This window comes from Delphinapterus leucas, chromosome 9 (assembly GCF_059928025.1).
Source record: "Delphinapterus leucas isolate spDelLeu-1000000601 "Yukka" chromosome 9, BTC_Dleu_Yukka2, whole genome shotgun sequence".
NCBI lineage: Eukaryota > Metazoa > Chordata > Mammalia > Artiodactyla > Monodontidae > Delphinapterus > Delphinapterus leucas.
In genome coordinates, this window is record NC_143137.1 from 42,037,098 (window position 1) to 42,058,665 (window position 21,568).

Genomic DNA, 21,568 nt, shown 5'->3' on the forward strand with positions numbered 1-21,568 from the left:
GCATTTCCCAGTGTTCTGAGTGCTGGGAAGGAAAAGCATGGCCTTTCTGGAAGCACCTTATACCTCAGCCTTTCCCTCTGTACCTCACCATTCACTTCCTTGGCCCTCCCTGCCCCCTCATACATATCTACTTCGGGCATCATCTCTTAGGCCGTATGGCCAAGGCCATAAATCTGTGCCCTTGTTTAGTGTGGCATGTCCTCTACCTCTAATCCAATCTCCCCTCTGTGCGTTCTCGGTGCTTGCTCATTCAGTTTGACAGCTATTTAATAAACTTATTTGCTTTCCTTTGACATGAGGCAGAAGTGGTGGGTGTTGAAGAGCTGTGAGGCCCTCGTGGACAATGAAACCCTTTCCCACTCAACACTCTTCCAGCTCAGTACAGATAAATTGTGGAGAACTTGAAATTAACCCAAGCTATCTTCTTTTTTTAAGAAAAAAAAAAAATCACTGGAGACTCAAGAAGCAGAGCAAGTGCAGTAAGTGAAAGGAATGGCAGAAGAAATCACATTTCCTGGCTCCAAGGGCAGGGGTGAACCCAGATCAGGGGCCTGTGAGTCTTCCCTCAATCTAGCTTTTATCACTTCAAAGCAGAAGGTCTTTCAAAAATGCCCTTGGGCTTCCCTGGTGGCACAGTGGTTGAGAGTCCGCCTGCCGATGCAGGGGACACGGGTTCGTGCCCCGGTCCGGGAAGATCCCACATGCTGCGGAGCGGCTGGGCCCATGAGCCATGGCCGCTGAGCCTGCGCGTCCGGACCCTGTGCTCCGCAACGGGAGAGGCCACGACAGTGAGAGGCCCGCGTACCACACACACAAAAAAAATGCCCTTTATGACTGATTTTGTCTTCAAAAACATGAAAGAAAAAGCATATTTTCTTAAGTCCACTAGCTGGGAGCCAAGTGATTTCTCCAAGGTGCTTGGGCCACAAATCTTTGCAACCAGGATACGATTTGGTGTGACAGAAACAGTACTGGTTCCACAGTCAGCAGACTAGGCTGGAATTCTGACTCCCCCTCTCACAAGATTCATGACGTTGGATCATTCATCTCAGATCTCTGAGCCTTGGTTTCCTTCTCTATGAAATGGGCATGCCATTCACTTCACAGGGCTGTCATTAGGATTAAATGAGAGAGTAAAGGTGAACGTTCTTGATACATAGTAGTTGCTCAGTGAATTGTAGCTAATATTATTTATTGCTAGTAGTAATAACATGCGAATCTACTATCTAGTCCATCTTCGAATAACTGTGCATTCCTGCTTTTTATTGCTGTATTACATAGAATGTATTTGTTTGGTTTCCACTCGCACTGGTGGGTCCCAGGAACTATTTCCTCTATGTTTTCAGCCTTAACCCTTGGGTACAATATCATTTCTCATATTCTAGTATCTCTTTAAGCAAAGACAAAAGACATGTATGCTAGGTGTGGGTTGTCTTTGAATAGGAAGGTTGGACTATTGGGCTGAAGAGTGTACAGTCTCCCCTAGGGGCACCTGCGTCCAGCTGGGTGGGCGAGGGTCAGGGTTAGGGTCTCAGGTCCACAGCCAGATGGGTTGAGCAGTTACTCAAAACAGCTAAGGCTGGGAATAGTCAATGGGTTTGAATCCAAGCTGGGTTTCATGGAACAACAAAGATCCAAGTTGGGAAGTGAAGTTTGGGTGGCTACACCCAGGAGCAAAAGTTATGCCAACTACTAAGAATGATAATTCCAATTACACAGTCAGGGACTAGGGAAATAATAATGGTGGTTTTGTAGGCCCAAGAAGCCCAGTGTTAGCTGGACTAGGTTCAGGGCTTTAATTATTACCTGGCCACTATATGCCCTAATTCTAACAGGTGAGCTGTAGTTGCTTTTGAGCCCTTGGGCATCAATGTCAACTCCTGAGTCAAGACTCTAGGGTGTCCAACAATTCCTGAAAAGTGTGTAAATATTCCCCTTTGCTCAATGCATGGTTATCTGAATAAATGGCCATAGGGAAGGACTGGGGGAATTGCTACTGAGTATACATGCTGTGGGCTTGCAAAGTTGCTCCTCCTGGGGACCTGATTTGTACTTCAGTCAGTGTGTTAGAAGTCTGAGAACAGTCAGGAATCCTGAATTTTTCTGTGGCTGCTGTCCACAGGCTCCTGACCATTCATCCTTAATTTCTTTTGGTTGTGCATATTAAGCAATGTTTTTGTTGATTGCCCAACCTTCTTAGCCTAAGGAACAATGTATTCTATCAACCATCTCCATCTCTCTGTTGGTCCATCCTCCTCGGTCAGGTTTCTGCTCTGACCTTGCTGCTTGTTGTAGTAATTGTGCCCACCTGGCATCCATTATTTCAGGTCTCTATCATACCTACTGCTATCAGAATCCCAGTTCTGTAGTGGCATCTCCTGTCAGAAGCCCTGGTTTATGAAGACAGCCACCAGTGAGCTGCTAAGTAATTCTAGTGCACGCTCACTAGCACATAGAGCTCTGGGCCCTCCTGCAAAACTTGGCCAGTTGATGGGTTTTCTGGCCTTATGAAATATCTGCTCTAGCATGCCCACTTCTCAGAGCCTTTTGATTCCTTCCTTCTTGTTTGCCATGGCAGTTCTGCCATTTCTGCTTCACTTAGTGGAGGGCCATCACTTTTCTCAAGCTTCTAATAGCCATTCTTGCAGCATATTAGCCCCATCTCCAGGAACCCTGTCATGGTGTTAAATTCTAGATCACTAGAGAGTTTCTCATATGAATAGATGCTCCTTTATCCAACTTTATGTTCCTCTCTCTTGATCCTGCATGCTCAGGGCCCAGACCCATGCAGGCACTCTGGGATCTGTGGTACTTATTAGCTAGATCCTGTAGCTCCTTGATGTAGTAGATACTTGGCAAATAGTCCCTCTCAGACCTTCGCAGGCCCAGAACCTTTGCAGTCAGGCTGTGCTGGGCTCTCACCCTTATTATTGGTTTTGTTGACAGTAAGGGGTATGGTAAGGTGGGGGGAGATCCTGAGTGGGGACAAACATTGTCTTGTAAGGTACTTATTTCTCTTGTGATTTCTGCATAAGCTTCAAGCAAGGGAGAGGGCACTATTTTTTTAATAAGCAAGGGTTGGCCATTTATAGCTCAGCAGGTTTAGAGTGATTTAAGAGTTCAAGATTCTCAGTAGCATCTACTCAGGTATCCTAGACCCAATTCTCAGGGTCCCCTTGCTTCTGAACTAGAGTTCCAGACTCTGTGAAATCAACCTTCTTTGAAGCTCCACTATTCTTTGATTAAGTTCTGTACCTGATCCTTCACACTGTTTGTTTTGACTATAGATTAGCGTTTCCTTAAATGTTGCCTAGGATGTCCTCTGAGCTTCATAGTTTGCCTTGAATTGGTGGCTAATCACCATGAGACAGTCATTATCTTTGTTTAATGAATCTACATGTTCAGTAACAGCCACTCAAGCCCACAATCCTTGTGGTTACTACTTCCTTCATTCCATCTAAGTGCACCACCTAACACTTCCCCTTCCATTGATAGCCCAACCATGTCCACGTTTTAACAACCACACCATACAGCATGCTAAGGACTCTTCATGGAGTTCTCATTGCCAGCCAGTTGGCCACTTATCCAGCCCCCAAATCCTATTTTAGAGTCCATTCCTAGGACCATTTTGGTTCCATTTTCTGGAAACAGATGCTGAAGTGGAAAATTGGTGCGTAATGTTTACTGGTACATACTCTCAAATGATAGAGTAAGCAAGGCAGAGCTAGGAAGACAGAGGAGCTGACCCACAACGTTGTTGCAACTGAAGCCTTGGCTAATCCTATGGGGAGGCTTGGAGAAGGATTGGGCCTTTAGAGTGTCCCAAGGTAAGGCAAGGGGTCAGGCCTTTGAATCTCTGCATTCGACAGTCATTAGTCACATCCACTCCGAGTAAGGAAGATAACTGGGCAAGGCAGTTCTCTGCAGCCAAGGGCAATGCCCAGTAAGGAATGCAGATGTGGGTTATCCTGGCTGATATTGCCAGCGCTAGGGCATGGGTCTGTCAGTCCTAAAGAGGGCATCTGGGTAGAGCACCACAGTATCCTCTACATCATGTAACCAACATCCCACTTAAGATATTAAAACATTTTCATCACCCCAGAAAGTTCCTAGTAGCCTTTGCAATCAACCTCCTTACCCCACTCCCAAAAGAAAACCACTGCTCTGATTTCTATTACTATAGATTATTTTTGTGAGTTTTAGAAATTCATATAAATGGAATCACAAAGAAAGTAGTCTGCTGTGTCTAGCACCCACAAGAGTTTTTAGATTTAATCACATTTTTGTGTATATCAGAAATGTTTTTATTGTTACTAATATTCCATTATATGAATATACCACAGATTGTTTATACATTAACCTACTGGTGGGCATGTTTGCTGTTTTCAGTTTCCTGCTATTAAGAATAAAACTGTTATGAACATGCTATTTTTTGCTTTCATTTCTTTTCCGTAAATACTTAGAAATGAAATGGTGGTCATGGGATAGGTGTACTCTTAACAGTAAAAAAATAAGTGCTAAACAGTTGCCCAAAGTGGTTATACCATTTGCGCTACAATCAGCAACATCTGTGAGTTCCATTTTTCCACGTCCAGTTGATACACTCTTGGTGCTGTCAGCCTTTTTAATTACAACTATTTGAGTGGCTATGAAGTGATAACACCTTGTGGTTTCTAAATTGCATTTTCCTGCTGAGTAATAATGTTGAGCACTCTGCATGCGTTTAAAGAGCATTTGTACATTTAGAAAGGGTCTGTTCAAGCCTTTAGCTTATTTTTTATTGGGTTATCTTTTTATTACTGATTTGTAGTTGTGCTTTATATATTCTAGATGCAAGTTAGATATACATATTGTAAATATTTCTCAGTCTTTCTTTTCATTTTCTTTTTTTTAAATAAAATTATTTATTTTTGGCTGCGTTGGGTTTTCGTTGCTGGGCACAGGCTTTCTCTAGTGGTGAGCGGGGGCTACTCTTTGTTGCGGTGCACAGGCTTCTCATTGCAGTGGCTTCTCTTGTTGTGGAGCATGGGCTCTAGGTGCATGGGCTTCAGCAGTTGTGGCACGGGCTTCAGTAGTTGTGGCTCATGGGCTCTAGAGCGCAGGCTCAGTAGTTGTGGTGCACGGGCTTAGTTGCTCTGCAGCACGTGGGATCTTCCTGGACCAGGGCTCAAACCCGTGTCCCCTGCATTGGCAGGCAGATTCTTAACCACTGTGCCACAAGGGAAGCCCCTCATTTTCCCGATAGTGTCTTTTGATGAGCAGAAATTTTTAATTTTGATAAGCCCAATTTACTTATTTTTTTATGGTTAGTGCTTTTTGTATACTAAGAAATCTTTTACCTATCCCCAGGTATGAAGGTGTGAAGGTATTCTTAATTTTCTTCCAGAAGCTTTATTGCATTATTTTAAAAGTCAAGTCACTTTTGATGCCACATTGTGCTGTTCAAACATAAGAAATCTTTAGTTACAGTGAGTAGTGCAGAAAGTGGGAAGGAGGTGGCAATGGAGCAGGGAGCTGAGGCCAGCAGAAACAAAGTGGATGCCCAAGCCAGACAATCAAAGTCTCCTGAGTGCCAGGGAAACCTGCTCCTCTCTGGCTGTAATCTCGAGGCTGCTCCTCTCCATTAGAGCTGGGGAGGTCAACTCTGCCTTTTAAAAAGGGGACCTGCAAATGGAATTAACACAGTGCCATGACCCCTGATGTGCAGCATTGTAGGCTCGGCCTGATTCGCCTCCAAGTGCACATCACACGTTCACAGCTGAGAGCTTGCCTTTCCTGCCCTCTCACACCCATCACTTCCTGGCAATTCTGCAGCCTGCTCTCCCTGACAATGTTTTGATATGTTGGGCTCAGCCTCTACAAGGGCTCCAGCTCACTTTTGGTTCCTGAACACACTTATTTCAAGAAGGTCAATTCTCTGTGACTTTGACGTCACCTCTTCTAGACTTTGAAGACTGAAACCAGGAGGTGCTGGTACTTTACTATACAGCTGTGACCCCCCAGTCCCCTGAGTCTCCACACTGGCCTTTTATATCTAAAGCCCATTCAGAGGAAGATAAGGGAAGCATGTGCCCTGGAAACCAGGTCGTTGCTAGCCCTGCCCAAACCCTCTTCACAGCAAATCTGCCTGGCACCCAGTCCTCTGCTCTCTGGACCATGGTTTGTGTTCTGAGATACCCGAGCCACAACCGATTTGGTCAATTCGAGTCACATGACCCAGGACCACATGATCTGGGAGCACCAATCAGAGGCTGGCCAACAATCTCGCAGTGGCCTCATGCAAAGATAAGATCCTCCTATGATCAGATTCTTTCTCTTAAGGATTTGAACTCAAACACATGGGAAGAAATTTCCAGTATGCTGTCAAAGGTGAAGCAAGATGTAGCAAGACAAAGGTCACAGGGAGCAGTTATGTAGACAGAGCCAGAGGTGCCACGAAAGGACACCAGGCCTAGACATGCATCTGGTCCAGATTCCACAAACAGGTTCCTGCTCAGGAATCTGTCAGCCCACCATCAACCCCCACAGCTATGAGGTATCTTGTGAGGGTCTTTACTTTCATCACCAAACAAGTTTGGCCAAAACAGTGAGGGGAAGAGAGGAGCGGGGAGGGAGTAAGGTCAAGCAAAAGGAATAGAAGGAAAGTACGTAAGGTGGTTACCATTCACTCTTCAGTGTAAATATTTCCTGTAGAAATTGGGGGGCGGGGGCATGTTTAACAGTTACCTTACTCCATTTCCAGTGACACCCTCCCATCTCAACTTTCCTGTGAAGGTCAGTAAGGAGACATCTGCTATTCCTGTGATGAAGGTAAACACATTTTCGATAGGCTGGAGAATTTGTACCAGTGAACAGCAGCTCCTGCCTTATCAGGCTTTTTTAAAGCCAACTCTTAAGTGCTTACTTCTAGAAGTGTGTTTGGGCAATAAGCACTCAAAGGAACTGAAATGTGACTTTTGAAAATGGCTGTCCTGCTGGGATTATGGGACACATATAGCATTTTTGCAAAATTCTACAGTGTCAATCCTAGGAGTAAAGTGCTTTTGGTAAAAACCACTTATTAAGGGAGTGGCATCCTGATAAAGGCAGTGGACATTTATGCCCACAGAGCAACACCCACAGAGAATGGGTATTTTCCAGATTGTGATAAGGGAACATAAATCACAGTTGCAGGCTTTGGACAGTCAGACTTCACACTCAGTTATGTGCATGAGCTGACCACAGGGACGTGGTCAGTGAGGTCTATTCACACACACACCCTCCCCTGAAAATGGAGGCTATATCAGAGAGGCTCAGCAACAATTCGTTCATGGGAATTAGCTCTTCAGGACATAGCTCAGAACTCACTGGGGGTGGAAGGTGGGGGAACGAGGCATCAGCTGATCAGTGACAAAACCACAGCAGCAATGGGCAAAGGCGTGTTCTATCACTTTCCTTTACATTGCAGAGAATTGGGACATTTTGTGCCCTGGTATAGGGCAAAATGAGGAGAAAGGCCAAATACTGAAAGTAAAGGTTGGTGTACGAAGGCCAGGGTAGACACTGGGACCCCACAGAGTCTTCTGTCTGTGTGGGGAAAGCATCCCATACTCACAGAAAGTTCGAGCTGGAAAAAACTTGAGCAACACTAGCCCAAGTCCCTCCTTTAATATGTGAGGAAGATGAGGCACAGAGACCTTTATGCAAAATGATTGATTCTAGGTTTACTAGACAGAGATCATGAATAATGACATTCTATATACAGCACTGAACACATTAGGACAAATACGAATGACTTTTGTGGGTTCAGAGTGTGATGCACAGATAGCAACATCTGTGTCACAGGAAGCATCTTAGAAATGCAGAATTGTGGGCCCCAGCCCCGCGGCTGTCTCACAGCCTGCCTCACAACAGGGTCTCCAGGTGGTGCATGTGCACATAGTGCGAGAAGTGAGAAGTGCTGCCAACATGCCACTGACATGGCTCTTTCTCAAGAAAACAAAGTGCAAATTCCACCAGTTACAATTCAGCAATGAAGGAGACCTCCATGCTGGTTTTAAGTGTTGGCATTTGTATTCATTTTCCAGAGATGCTGTAACAAATTTAATGGCTTAAAACAACAGGAATTTATTCTCTCATAGTTCTAGAGACCAGAAGTCTGAAATGAAGGTGCCATCAGGGCCGCACTCCCTCCAAAGGCTCTACAGGGAGAATCCTTCCTTGCCTCTTCCATCAGTTCCTTGGTTTGTGGCTGCATCCCTCTAATCTTTGTCTCTGTCTTCACATGGCCTCTCCTCTGTGTCTCAAATCTCCCTTGGCCTTTGTGTAATGACACCTGTCATTGGACTTAGGGCCCACATGGACAATCCAGGATGGTCTTATCTCCAAATCCCTAATTACACCTTTGAAGACCCTTTTTCCAAATATGATGATATTCACAGGTTCTGGGTGGACATATGTTTGGGGGTCACCATTCAACTCATTACTGCATTATGGAGGTTAGTGAGGGGGACGGTCTACGAGATGCGCGGGCCTGTCCCAGGGGAAGAGAAAGGGCAGGATGCCACATTGTTGGAGGTGACCTTCAGCTTTTAGGGTCCCCTGATTTGTTTTAAATCATTCATCAAGGGTCCTCATGGGTTATAGAGAGAAGCATAAAGAGAGAAGAGAGACACTCTTTTGCAGTCTCCCTAGGTCCTCGTTTGAGGAAGAGCACAGAAGACACTAATTCAGGTTATCCTGAGAGCACTGTGCTCTGGCAATGAGATTAGGCATTGCTGGCATTAGAAGTCAGTCTAAAATATCTATTTTCTGTCAGCAAAACGTTCCCCTCTGGCCCTCTCCATCTATGGGCCTCCTCTTCCTTCCAGCCCCTGCCTCTTGTCTGCTGGGTGCTCATCCACTCCCAAGTGGGTCGGCTCCAGCCTCCAAGCAGGTCCTGCAGACAGCCTTACTCCCCCCTCCCTCCCCAGCCCAGCAGCCAAGGGCCCAGCCTGTCAGGTTGTCCGGACCCGCAGGTCTCCTCGCTAATTAGGAGCATTATCACTTTGTCAAGAAAAAACATGGACCCAGGAAAAGGCCTCTGTTAAGTGTCCTAGACATCAGGGATCCTGACTGCAGGCAATTGAACTCTGGCATCTGCTAGACAGAACTGAAAGCTTCAGAGCTGTCCCCAGTGCTGTGGAGAGAGAGCTGCAACTTCACTCTCCATTCAAAACCTCCCAAGCCATGGCCAAGTGATGGCAATACCCACAGGACACGATTTTTTTAAATTGTGGCAACATATACATAACATAAATTTTAACCATGTTTTAGGGGACAGTTCAGTGGCATTAAGTACTTTCACATTATTGTGCAACCACAATCCCCAACCATCTCCAGAACTCTTGTGACAGATAAAAGAGACTTTAATATAGAAAGGGAACAACTGATGCCTTTCATTTAAAAAAATAAAATTACATATTTTATTTATTTTTCCAATGGACAATTTCTTTTTTCTATTTTACCAGTAAAAATATGAGAGAAGGAAGACTCATAAATGTTGGGACGTGCAGTAACTCAAGTAATAGGGGTTCCCCAGGGGGCGATTCACGCATTCCTTCTTGGTGAGACAGAGACCTCTGGGGTAATGTTGCACCATAAGCAAGAGAGGTGTGACATCCACGTGGCCAGTGTTAGTGGTCAAGAGAGGGTATTGAGTCACAGACTTTGGGCCCTGGGGATACTAAAACCAGCTCCTTAGTGTCCCCATAAGGCATACTTCCCAGATTAGAGCACAAAGCTGGAAAATACAGCCCCTCCTGCTAGTCTGTCATGCTGTGTTAAGTGCACAACCAGACAAACCCAGGCATTTTGCTCTCTGGGATCCAGAACCTTCCAGGAGTTAGATTCTCAGAGTCAGTGTAACCTTCTGTCTTCTTCTATTTCCTCATCCATAAAATAGACATACATGTGCTTACCACCCACCCTGTCCTGGCCTTGTTATTATTCCAAATAAATCCAGAACACTAAAGTTTCTAATCATTCTCCCAGCACTGTACTGAAAAGTAAAAAACTGACGTTATGAAATGATTCTTGAAGCACCTTTAGTGGCAGAGTCTGTCCCCAGAGTTCAAAAGGTAGAGAGACTCATGGGGTCTCTAAGCAATATTGTGACCATTTCAGGCTGAGTCCAAACTGTATCTTTAGAAGAGAGCTGCCTGGTTTGGGCAGCATCCAGTGGCCAACAGGGCTAACACCATGAGGTGTGGCTGCTGGCACCTACTTTACTCCTTCAAAGTAAACTCCAAATCCAAGTTCCAGTGTGGAATTTTACCTAGAGGATGAGTAGTTGGTGGTCTCACTGGTGGTTGCCTTGAGTTATCAAGTTCCAAAAAACAAGGAAGCTGTGCAGGAAGGTCAATATTAGGCTTGGGAATCTCCTCTGCAGACCACTAATTAGTTCTTTCTTCCCGGGGGAGCACAAAGGCATTTCCACCTGTCTGTCTCCCCAAGGCTCAAGTTTCTTAAGATAAACAGAAACCAGAAAGAAAAGGGTCCAAACTTTAGCCATGGAGGAATAAGACTGCTGCCCTGCAACTCTGCTTACAAAGTGGTCCCACAGGTTACGGGCACTTTTTCCTCTGTGACTTTTTGGGAGCCTTAACTGAAGTCCCATCATTTGTATTTTCCATTTGTACTGTGCTTATGCATTTCTCTTTGCAGTGAAGAACCCAGTCTGTTCTCACATCACTGCTGCTCGCTGGAAAAAATAATGGCCATAATGACAATTATGGCTACCACTTATTGTCCATTTTCTATGCAGCCATCACTGTACTGAAGGCAGTACAGGCATCATCTCACCCAAGAACATGAGGCTAGACCCAAACTGCCTGACCTGCACCGTAGTATCTGAGACAAAATTTGTGAGATTATGATGTGAGCTGACAGTGGGAAAAACTTAAGTGTGTTTGAAAGCACTGATAATGGTCTGTGTGTTATCACTTGGAAAACCTGAATCAGGAAAGGGAGCAGTCTTTGGATGGCATGCTGTAAAATAACTCTACTCCAGAGTAGCCAACCTTGTGTTACGGCCACGCACCTGCTCCCCTCCACACTGGCCAATACACACACTGCTGTATCATCACTAAAACTCATGTTTTACTCCTCAGTTGACCCTGGAAGGCTACATTCTGTTTTGGTTTGCACTTTGGAGGAATGACCAAAACAAAACTAACCATTAAAAAACAGAAAGCAGCATGAAACGGAAGAAAGAGATAACTCACTGAAATCCCTCTCTGCCTCTGCTAGTTATGTGACTCTGGGCATGTGGCTTAACTCCCTGAACCTCAGTTCTTCATTGGAAAATAGTGATAAGAAAAATTAAATGAGACAATGCAATGGATAGGCACTTAACAAATAACTTAAAACACTCCATTTTAAAAATGGATTGTACTTCCATTTTCTTTGTAGAGCCTAGAACACATACTTACTTGTCCAAACAAGAAAACAAGATGATGCATTTTCTAAACATGATGGGAAGCCCTCATTTAACTTTTCGTGAAAGCTGTGAATCAGCAGTACACCCACTCATTTCTACCTCTTTAAAAAGTCTCCAAAGAGAAGACAGATTTTCTGGATCCCAGGAAAATGAACATGGCTTGCTTTTCAGTCAAGCACAGGCTAATCTCTTCGTGCTTTCCTCTGGCCTTGCCCGAACACTTGGCAGGGAGACTGTCAAGGGGTTGGTTTGTGTAGATTCTATAAACATATCTCCTGTAACCTTACTACTCTGAAATGCTGGGCTTCACATCAGGCTTTCCTGTGGCAGCCCTGCTGCCCCTATGGCCACAGCCCTCCTGCCTGGCAGCTGCAGAAAGAATATTCCCCATAGTTAAGGCCCAACAAGATTCAACTTTTACCATCAGGGTCTGGGCCTACCCTGTGTGATTGCTTTGGAGCCAGCCTCAAAGGTTTGCTTGGCTGGCTAGGGAGGAATTTTTACAATTAAAAAGAAAAAAAGTTGTCCAAGACAAATTCTGTAGGGTCCTGAGGGAGTCCCGAGGGTAGCTAATTGGAAAAACCATTTGCCTCCTTCACTGTCCCTCCCCCCACGGCCTCCCCAGCCTTATCCAGAGCAGCCACCCTATCTGGAAATGGCGACCATGGAAAATGTACGCTGGCGACTTGGTGTGAAAGATAGGCAAGGCTCCTAAAAAATCTTCTCGGAGGCTTATCACCTTCTTCTGGCTCCACAGCAGGCTCAGGCTCTGGGGCTGGAGGAAACTGCCTGTCTGTGAGCCTAGACAGGGTCTCATCAACAACTGATAAGGCCCTCTGTGAACGAGCAGGCGCTGTGGGGCTCGCTCGCCTCTCAAATGCCAGAGACATTTGTAGGAAAATATACAGGGTCCAATGACCTCCTGTGAAGGAGGCCGGGCAAGCCTGCCATGTCAGCCGTGAAGCAGAGTTGCCCTACCCCCATCTGGGAAAGGAGAAAACCTAAAGGTCACTCCACAGGCCAGAGGACAAACGTTTGGTGGTCAGCTGGGACATCCGTGCACTGGCAACACTGATATACCTGATGAATTTATCACAAAATAAGCTCCAATCTATTCAGAGTCTGAACAACCAAAGAGCTCCTATAATTAGAATTTCTGCAACCCTGTATATGAAGACAAAGAACATTAAAATGATGTGCTCTCATACTGTAAGACCTTGAGGTCCCTTCCAAATGCAACCACTGAGTTCAACAAGGCACAGCACTGGAAAGGAAGAAATCAGATTTTATACCCCAACTCTGCCCTCTAACTATCCATGTAACACTAGATAAATCAGGTTCCCCAGGAAAATGCAAATATTTACTCAGACTGGTTCTCATTATGTGGAAGACATTTATAAATAAATGGTACAACACTATATAAATAAAGGATTACTCCATTAAATATAAAATCGACTATTTTCAGCAGTGAGTGCACTTGTACACCCGGATCCTTTGAAAACTGCCAATTCCTATGCAGCATGGTGAATTCAGTTAATCAAATGCATACCAAGTTCCTTGCACTGTGGAAAATAACACAGTAGAAGAAAAGACACAGCTCTCATACAAAGAACTATAATGTCAGGCATATGCTATAATAAAAGAGTGAACATACTGTAATGGCAGGAAGATTACTGACAAAGTCTCTCAGACAAAGTATAATCTGAGCAGAACCAAATGATGGGATGGCTTTGACCAGACACAGCAGTTGAGGAGTAATCAACAGCAAAAACCAAACAACAGGACAGATGCACTGGGAGAGGGTGATAGCAGGAAGCAGGCTGGTGGGGCTGCACTGAGAGGGGTAATGAAGATACTGGGGTGGGCGGCGGTGGGCAGGGGCCGTAGGGAGGGGTGTTCAATGCCAGGCTGAGGAGCTCCGATTGTATTATGTAGGCATGGAGAGCAACTGTAGGTATGTGAGGAGAGTCATGCTGAGGAAGCGGACTGTGGCAGGAGACACAGGACAGACGGGAGGTGGGAAGAACCACAGGCGCTAGATGGAGGGTGTCAGCTGGGGGGAAGGCAGGGGCTGCTCAGAAGAGGCTTTTGCTGTATGTTGAGTCTCTGATAATCCAAACATGTGCCATTCTCCTTCCTTTCTGGATAAGTAGGGGGTCACTCTACTGAATGGGCATTTTTTGCCTGGGCACTTCCTCAGGCTCAGCTGCAGTGTTAGGTCTCTCTCTCCTGTTCCGGGTCAAAGTGATTTCCTAGCCTCTGATTCCACACCAAAGCTTCACACTGGGCAGAGGGGGGAAATAGGTCAAAGAATATACAAGAAAAAGAAGAATAAAAGTGGAGAATAATAAACAACTGTTTACGATTTTTATTATCACAAACAAAGTTTAGAAAACAATTCAAGTAGAAAAATGAAAACCACATGTATCTAGAGATATTTACTTTGGTAGATACCCTTCCAGTACTTTCTATATGTGTGTGTGGAGGGCGGGGAGGACCATTATAGTACTGTTTGTATACTATTACCATTACAATTACTAATATAACTACTGTACTATTGCTTGTACTATTTAGTACTGTCTAGAGAATGGCACATATTGAGACTTAATATTTATTAAAGTAATAAATGACCATGAATGACTTAAGACATTGTTTTATAAACTGATTTTTCATTAATTACACTGTATATTGTAAACACCTTCCCATGTATTAAAACAATGTTTTGATAACTACATGATATTCTTCAATATATACAGAACACTGAACTTCACCAAACCTCATATGGGTGGGCACTTATTTTAAACAAAGCTTCAATGAACGTTCTTACAGTTAAAGATGGACATTCATCATAATACCTTAGGAAAAAAAATACCAGAAGGAGTTTTGCTGGATCAAAGAGTGTGCTTATTTTCAAGACTTTTGATCTCCACTACTGGCTTTGGATATCCCCTAATGAATTACCCTGTAAACACCTTATGTCAGTTCACGCCCCCGTCTGCAGTAGATGCAGATTCATTTCCCCAACCAGGCAGTCTGACCGTTGATGTTACCTTTCCCTTCATCTTTGCCCATTTGATGGGGGAAAAGTTATCCCATCCTAACTTTCCATTTCTTTCATTACTTAATGACTATGAATTTATTTTACTTTTTTTGCCTTTAGTTATACTTTGGGGTGGGAGAGGGATTTCTTGCTCCTATCTTCTAACTCTTCTTTGAAGTTCTTTATTTGTGAAGAATTATAGGCATTAAGAATATTAACCCTTTGTGGGAAATATTGCAAATGCTTTCTTTCAGTTTGTCATTTTGTGTGTGTGTGTGTTTTCAGCTGTACCATTTAAAATACTTATAAAATGAATCCATTTTCTTTCCTTTATGATTTCTGCCCACAGCATCATGTTTTAAAAAGCCTTTGCTGGGCTTACCTGATGGCGCAGTGGTTAAGAATCCGCCTGACAATGCAGGGGACAAGGGTTTGAGCCCTGGTCCGGGAAGATCCCACATGCTGCAGAACAACTAAGCCTGTGCACCACAACTAATGAGCCTGCACTCTAGAGCCTGCAAGCCACAACTACTGAGCCCACATGCTGCAACTACTGAAGCCCACGCACCTAGAGCCCATGCTCTGCAACAAGAGAAGCCACTGCAATAAGCCTGCGCATTGCAACGAAGAGTAGCCCCCGCCCGGCGCAACTACAACTAGAGAAAGCCCACGCGCAGCAACGAAGACCCAATGCAGACAAAAATAAATAAATAAATTTATTTAAAAAAAAAGAAAAAAAAGGCTTCGCCACTCCAAGATTAAATATACTTGTAATCATGATATTTATCTATATTTTCTGATATTTCACAGCTCAAAGCCATCTGAAAATTATTTTGGTTAGATTTTTTTTGAGCTCCAGCTTCATTTTTTCCAGCTGGTTAGGTATTTGCCCCGATATCATTTATTAAATAATCTATCCTTTATCTCTTGAATTGAAATGTCATTTTTATCAAATCTCAGTATTTAATTCCAGTAATTGGTGTGACTGTCTCTTTAGGTACCAGTATTGTATTGTTTTACTTATTGTAACTTTACAACATTTCTTCACATCTCTTAAGGCAAGTCCTCCTTCATTATTCTTTTTCTAAATTTTCTTTGTCAGTCTCCCTTGTTTCTTCCTCCACATGAATTTTAAAATAATTTTGATGTGTTGTCAAAAAATAATGATATTGGAATTTTTATTGGAATTGTACCTCATTTACAAATTAAATAAAGAATTGACATCACTACAATACCGAGCTTCCGCGAGAGAACTTGGCTTACATTTCCATTTACCCAAATTTGCTTTTATGTTCCTGAGTAACGCAGTGAAGTGTGTTACACATAGATACCACCCAGTTCTTGTTCATGTTATTCCTAAGTGTTTTATGTTTTCAATTGCCAAATGGGACTTTTCCTACTATATTTTCCAACTCATTATCACTGTTATATAGGAAAGCCATTATTCTATCTCCCTGTTACCTGATAAATTCTATTATTAATTCGAATAACTTTTCAATAGATTCCTCTGGATTTCCTCAGTATGACAATTTGTACTGCATCAAGTTGGTTAAGCAGGAACCGTGTTGTCCACGAGCCTCTTCTCTGCATTGTTCTGAGTTAGAGTTAGCCAAAAGGGGACTATGGACAACGTTTGGACATGGAGGTGAAGCAGCAGCTGTTATTCTCTGAAGGTCGTTCACAGTGAGTGTCAGGCAGATATGGGATCACCACGAACCCCAAAGCCCCGTAGACACTTAGCAGCAGGTGCTAAGAGGTAATAGCTACACAGAGACAGCTTTCCATAGACCTCCCTGTGCTTCACTTTGGTGGCTGGAAGTGCTCGGCCTCTTGGATTGACTGGTTTGTTGACTCTTTGATCCTTCAACTTCCCTCCTGAGCTTTCACTTCCCCGATTCCTTCCACAATTGTGTAACGTGCAACTCTTGTAATAAATATCTTCTATAGGACACCCAGCTACATTTGAATTTCAGAGAAAAAAATTTTAGCCTATGTTCCAAATATTGAATGGGATGTACTTACACAAAAAATTATTTGTTGTTTCTCTGAAATACAAATTTAACTGGAATTTAACAAATGTACACTTTTTTCCCCTTTTAAATTTGTCAGTCTTACCTTAAAGTTTACCTAGTTCAGTCTCTTCAATTTACAGAGAACAAAACTTCAACCCAAGGCTGGTAATAGAACTTGGCTAAGGTTACCCATCCTTTAGTGGCAGAACCTTGGAAGAGTCCAAGAGGCCTGACCTCTAGCCCGCGATGTTTTTTTGTTTGTTTTCCCCATTGCATTGATGAGAAAGCTGATATCAGAACTGGAAATTTGCTCTCCTCATCACAACTGCACAATTGGCAACAGAGAATTTGTTTAGTGGACTTAATAGCATATTTGGAGATGGTTCTCACATAGGCAATCTGTGTGGCAATCCAGAGTAAGTTTGTTGGACAAAGATTTTGAACTTTGGTTTTATATGTGTATCAACTATATTTGCTTGGGACCTCGACTGCCAGAATCTCTGACTGAGACTAGAAGTTTGGCTACAAGCTCCTTGTCTTAACAAAGGGTTGCCAAAGGGAACTGTGAAAGGGCAGAGCAGCCCTCTCTTGAAGGCATGAGTGTTTTGATTAAGGCTTGCATTTCTGTTAGCATTGGTTTACCTGCAGGAGAATAAGACTCCAGGAGAAGGAAGGAAGGAAAGGGGGGAGGGGAGGAAGGGAAAAGTGGGTTACTAAATGGGATATTAGATGAAGAGCTGAATTTACTAAGATGAAAATAACAAATACAGGTTTCTCCAGCTATCCAAAAGTAGAGTGTTCCTAAGAAACTTTCGTAAGGCAGAAATGACATAAAGCAAAGAAGCACTTTTCTTTTTTATAAAAGAGAAAATTTCTTCTGGGTGGCAAAAACAGGTACTGATGATGGTTTTCATAAGAGTGAAGTGGCATATAGCTAACTTACAAATAGTAGGGGATCCCTGTGTAAGGTTCTTTTTTTGATAGTAGCCTCTTAAGAGAAGTGAAGAGATTTGCTGTCCTCATCACAACTGCACAATTGGTGACAGAGAATTAATTAAGGATCAAGGAATAGGGATAAATAAAAATAAGAATTCTGGTGCTAAGACCCTCCTTGTGGAGCTGAGGCTGAGCAGGTCACTTTGCACGCTTCCCTCCCACACAGATGCACACATACATCCTACCCTTATATAGTTGAAACTATTTTATTTTATTTTTTTAACAACTTTATTGGAGTATAATTGCTTTACAATGGTGTGCTAGTTTCTGCTGAATAACAAAGTGAGTCAGCTATATGTATACATATATCTCCATATCCACTCCCTTTTGTGTCTCCCTCCCACCCTCCCTATCCCACCCCTCTAGGTAGTCACAAAGCATCAAGCTGATCTCCCTGTGCTATGTGGCTGCTTCCCACTAGCTATCTATTTTACATTTGGTAATGTATATATGTCCACGCCACTCTCTCACTTCGTCCCAGCTTACCCTTCCCCCTCCCTGTGTCCTCAAGTCCATTCTCTACGTCTGTCTTTATTCCTGTCCTGCCCCTAGGTTCTTCAGAAGTTTGTTTTTTTTTTTAGATTCCATATATATGTGTTAGCATATGGTATTTGTTTTTCTCTTTCTGACTTACCTCACTCTGTATGACAGACTCTAGGGCCATCCACCTCTCTACAAATAACTCAGTTTCCTTTCTTTTTATGGCTGAGTAATATTCCAGTGTATATATGTGCCACATCTTCTTGAAACTATTTTAAAATAGTTAAGAGTAATCATGAAAAGGAAGTATGAATTATAAGGTGTATGTGGAAAAGAGGGTTGCTGTCTCATATCCCACTTTATGAAATACTAAGAATAATAACGATAATTATTATTAACTAGGCATCAGGAACTCTGACATACATCAACCCAGCTATGGAACACTGCCTTTGTTCCTTGATTTCTCCTAAATGAACACAATGGGAAGTGGTATAAAGTAAGCATTTACTGATACTAACATTTTGGGGGTCACCATGAGGAAAGATTATATCAAAATAAAGTTGGTCCTCTTTTGATGTTTCCACATTTGTGAATTCACTTACTTGATAAAATTTTTTTGTAATCCCCCAAATCAATACTCACAGTGCGTTCATGGTTATTCATGGACATGAGCAGAGTGGAAAAATATTTGACTTACCCAACATGCACAGTCTCAGCTGAGGTGAGAACAAGGCAACACTCTGTCTTCTGGTTTCAACTCATACTGTAACTGAGAGTCCTTTTTGCAGCCTATTTATTGCCACTTTTTCACATTTTTGTGCTTTTTGTTGGTGGTTTCACTGTTTAAAGTGCCCCTCAAGCATAGTGTTGAAGTGCTGTCTAGTGTTCCTAAGTGCAAGAGACTCTGATGTGCCTTACAGAGGCAATGTGTGTGTTAGATGAGCTTCTTTCAACCACAAGTTATAGTGCTATTGGCCATGAGTTCAATGTTAATGAACCAAAAATATATTAAAAGGTGCCTTTAAACAGAAATACATGAAACAAGGTTATGTACTGACAGTTGATGAAAATGTTGTGACCAGAGGTTCACAGGAAGCTAACCTTGTACCTTCCCTAGGAACAATGAATGGGTCAGAATTCATTAATTCAAGGTTTGCGGTAAGACTAAGACAGAATCGACTGTATGCCAACTTAAGAGTAGCTTTTAAACAATTGAGTTATTAAAAGTATCTCCATCATAACTACCATGGGGAACTCTGCATGACTGTCTTTTCTCCTGAGCTTTCAACCTCCAGCTATTTTCTTAGGCTGTCTTTCTCCAGTCTTTTGTCATCTTATCCCCCATTCCCTATTCTGGGACCTGCTATCCTCCTTCTGGAGATTGCTCTGGAAGCCCAACCGTGGACTTAGGAGGCAGAGCAGCTCTATGGGGTCTTTTTACAACAAGATGGTCCATTAAGGCATTGCACAAAACAAAAACAGATTTCCCCCTGACAAATTCTGCCAATTTTGAAATTAACCTTTTTTCCCTCCGAAACACACACACGCTTACGTGTATTTTCTGATGCTTATTTGATGAGCCAATTGATGGTACTGTAGGCACAACTGTATCTGGGGTTTAGCTTGGAAATAAACTTTCAAGAGACACATTGGGCCACCTTTGTATTTTTGCCAGTGAGGAGAGTAAAGGCAGTGCTGGTGGTAAGAACCAGAGAGTCTTAATTTTCACATCAACACCTATTTTTAAAGGAGGCAGATGGAGGTGATTTAGACAAGTTTCAACTCCATTTTGCCCTAAGCAAGCCAGGGAGGAGCTGACTGGATAATTTTTTTGTTTTTCTGAACTAGTCTTGTCATCTAAGAAAAAGTTGACAGTCCCCTATCAGTGCCCCTTTATGTCATCACCAAATCACTCCTGCCTCCATAAGAAAAACTTAAGCAGGAGTCCAATCTGCTGTACAGACATGACCTCACAGGGTCTCAGATATAGGGCCTCATTATATGTTAAGTGATATTTTTTTCCTTTTTTGTCTTGCCACATGAGAAATCTGCTTCTAGAATGCATGGGAGAGGACTGTCTGCTACTTCTTATTAGTGTAACTTCTAAGAGACCTGAGAAAACATGATTACAGCCATTGTTCAAACAAAGAAAAACATCAGACTTAAAAACAGTAAATGCAATGACTTAGACCATGTTAACTGCTTTAAAAAAAGGGTCAAAAGAGGGTGAGAAGAATTGATCGGTAAGTTGGCTGCTAAAACATTTTAAATGAAAAACGTATCTATCTATCTAGCCTATGGCTTCCTGATTTTTATTTTTAATTGAGCATTTCTCTTCCTCTGGTTCTGTAGCTTATGGAGTTTCCCCAACTATTTATTCTCAGTTATGAAAGGGAAAAGTTTGGGATTGGTTAAGGTCAATGTGTAAAACAGGATTATTGTAGATGATAAATCAAAAGTCTGAGTTTTTCCAACATTTTGCAGTAATCTTTCTTAGGAAGAAAATACACATTTTTCTACAACTTGTTTATCAGTTTTTATTTTGAAAATAAATTCTCTGCCATTTAAGAATTGCAAAAAATTCCTATGGGAAGAACCAGACTAGAAATAGATTGTGCTGGACTTGGAGCTCAGCAAGCACTGTGAAAGATAGTGTAATAGGATACATAAGGGTTTGCTAATTGGACTGGGAATTCATGAGGGAGAGCAGCTGATAACTCTGAAGTGATCTGGGATAGAATAACATGTCAGAATTAGAATAAAATGAAAAAATGAGTCAGCATAAAATGATTTTGGAGATCATCTGTTGTGAATATACTTAGATGGGATGCTATTTTTGGCAATAGTTGCTATTATTTTACTTTAATAAATATTTATAAATTGTTTCAAAATCCTTTATCAACTGTCTGTAGTGAGTGCACAGTGTGAGTATTTAGTTTTGGCATATTTACGTATAAGAGTGTGTAGAAGGAGGTGAATATGATAAGAAAAAACAGCAATGTGTATTCATTCAAAATAAATGTCCTAGATTCTGGCTGGATTTTAAAATAAATTCTAATACTTTAAAAATACACTAGAAATGGCGTTCTAGCTCAAAATGGCATTGGCTGGTAGCTCTGTGTTTAATAGTGTCCAACTCCTCAATAAATTAAATAGGAATACCAAAAAAGTGATGAAATATAAAATGATACTTCATTTTTTACCACCACTGATTCAGAGACTCCAGTATGTACCACCCAGAAAATTGGGCATAAGTTTTTCCTTCAATGACTGAACACATCTGCCTACAAACCCCTCTGCTCTGTTTCACATCTTCGTACAGTCAAAGAGCAAAAGCCAGATATCAATTGGGTGGAAAATACAGGTAGGAAGCTTTCATTTGAGCATTGTACATGGGATAGGTAACCATCATGAGAAACCATTATAGATATGCACAGACATAGGATGAAAGTTGACAGACATGGGAATGATGCATGTTCATGCATTCCATCAGTACCAGACAAGTGAACGTCAGACACAGGGAAAGATGTCATCTGAATGGAAAAGAGACACATTAGTTGTAAGCTACGAATTAGACTGGAA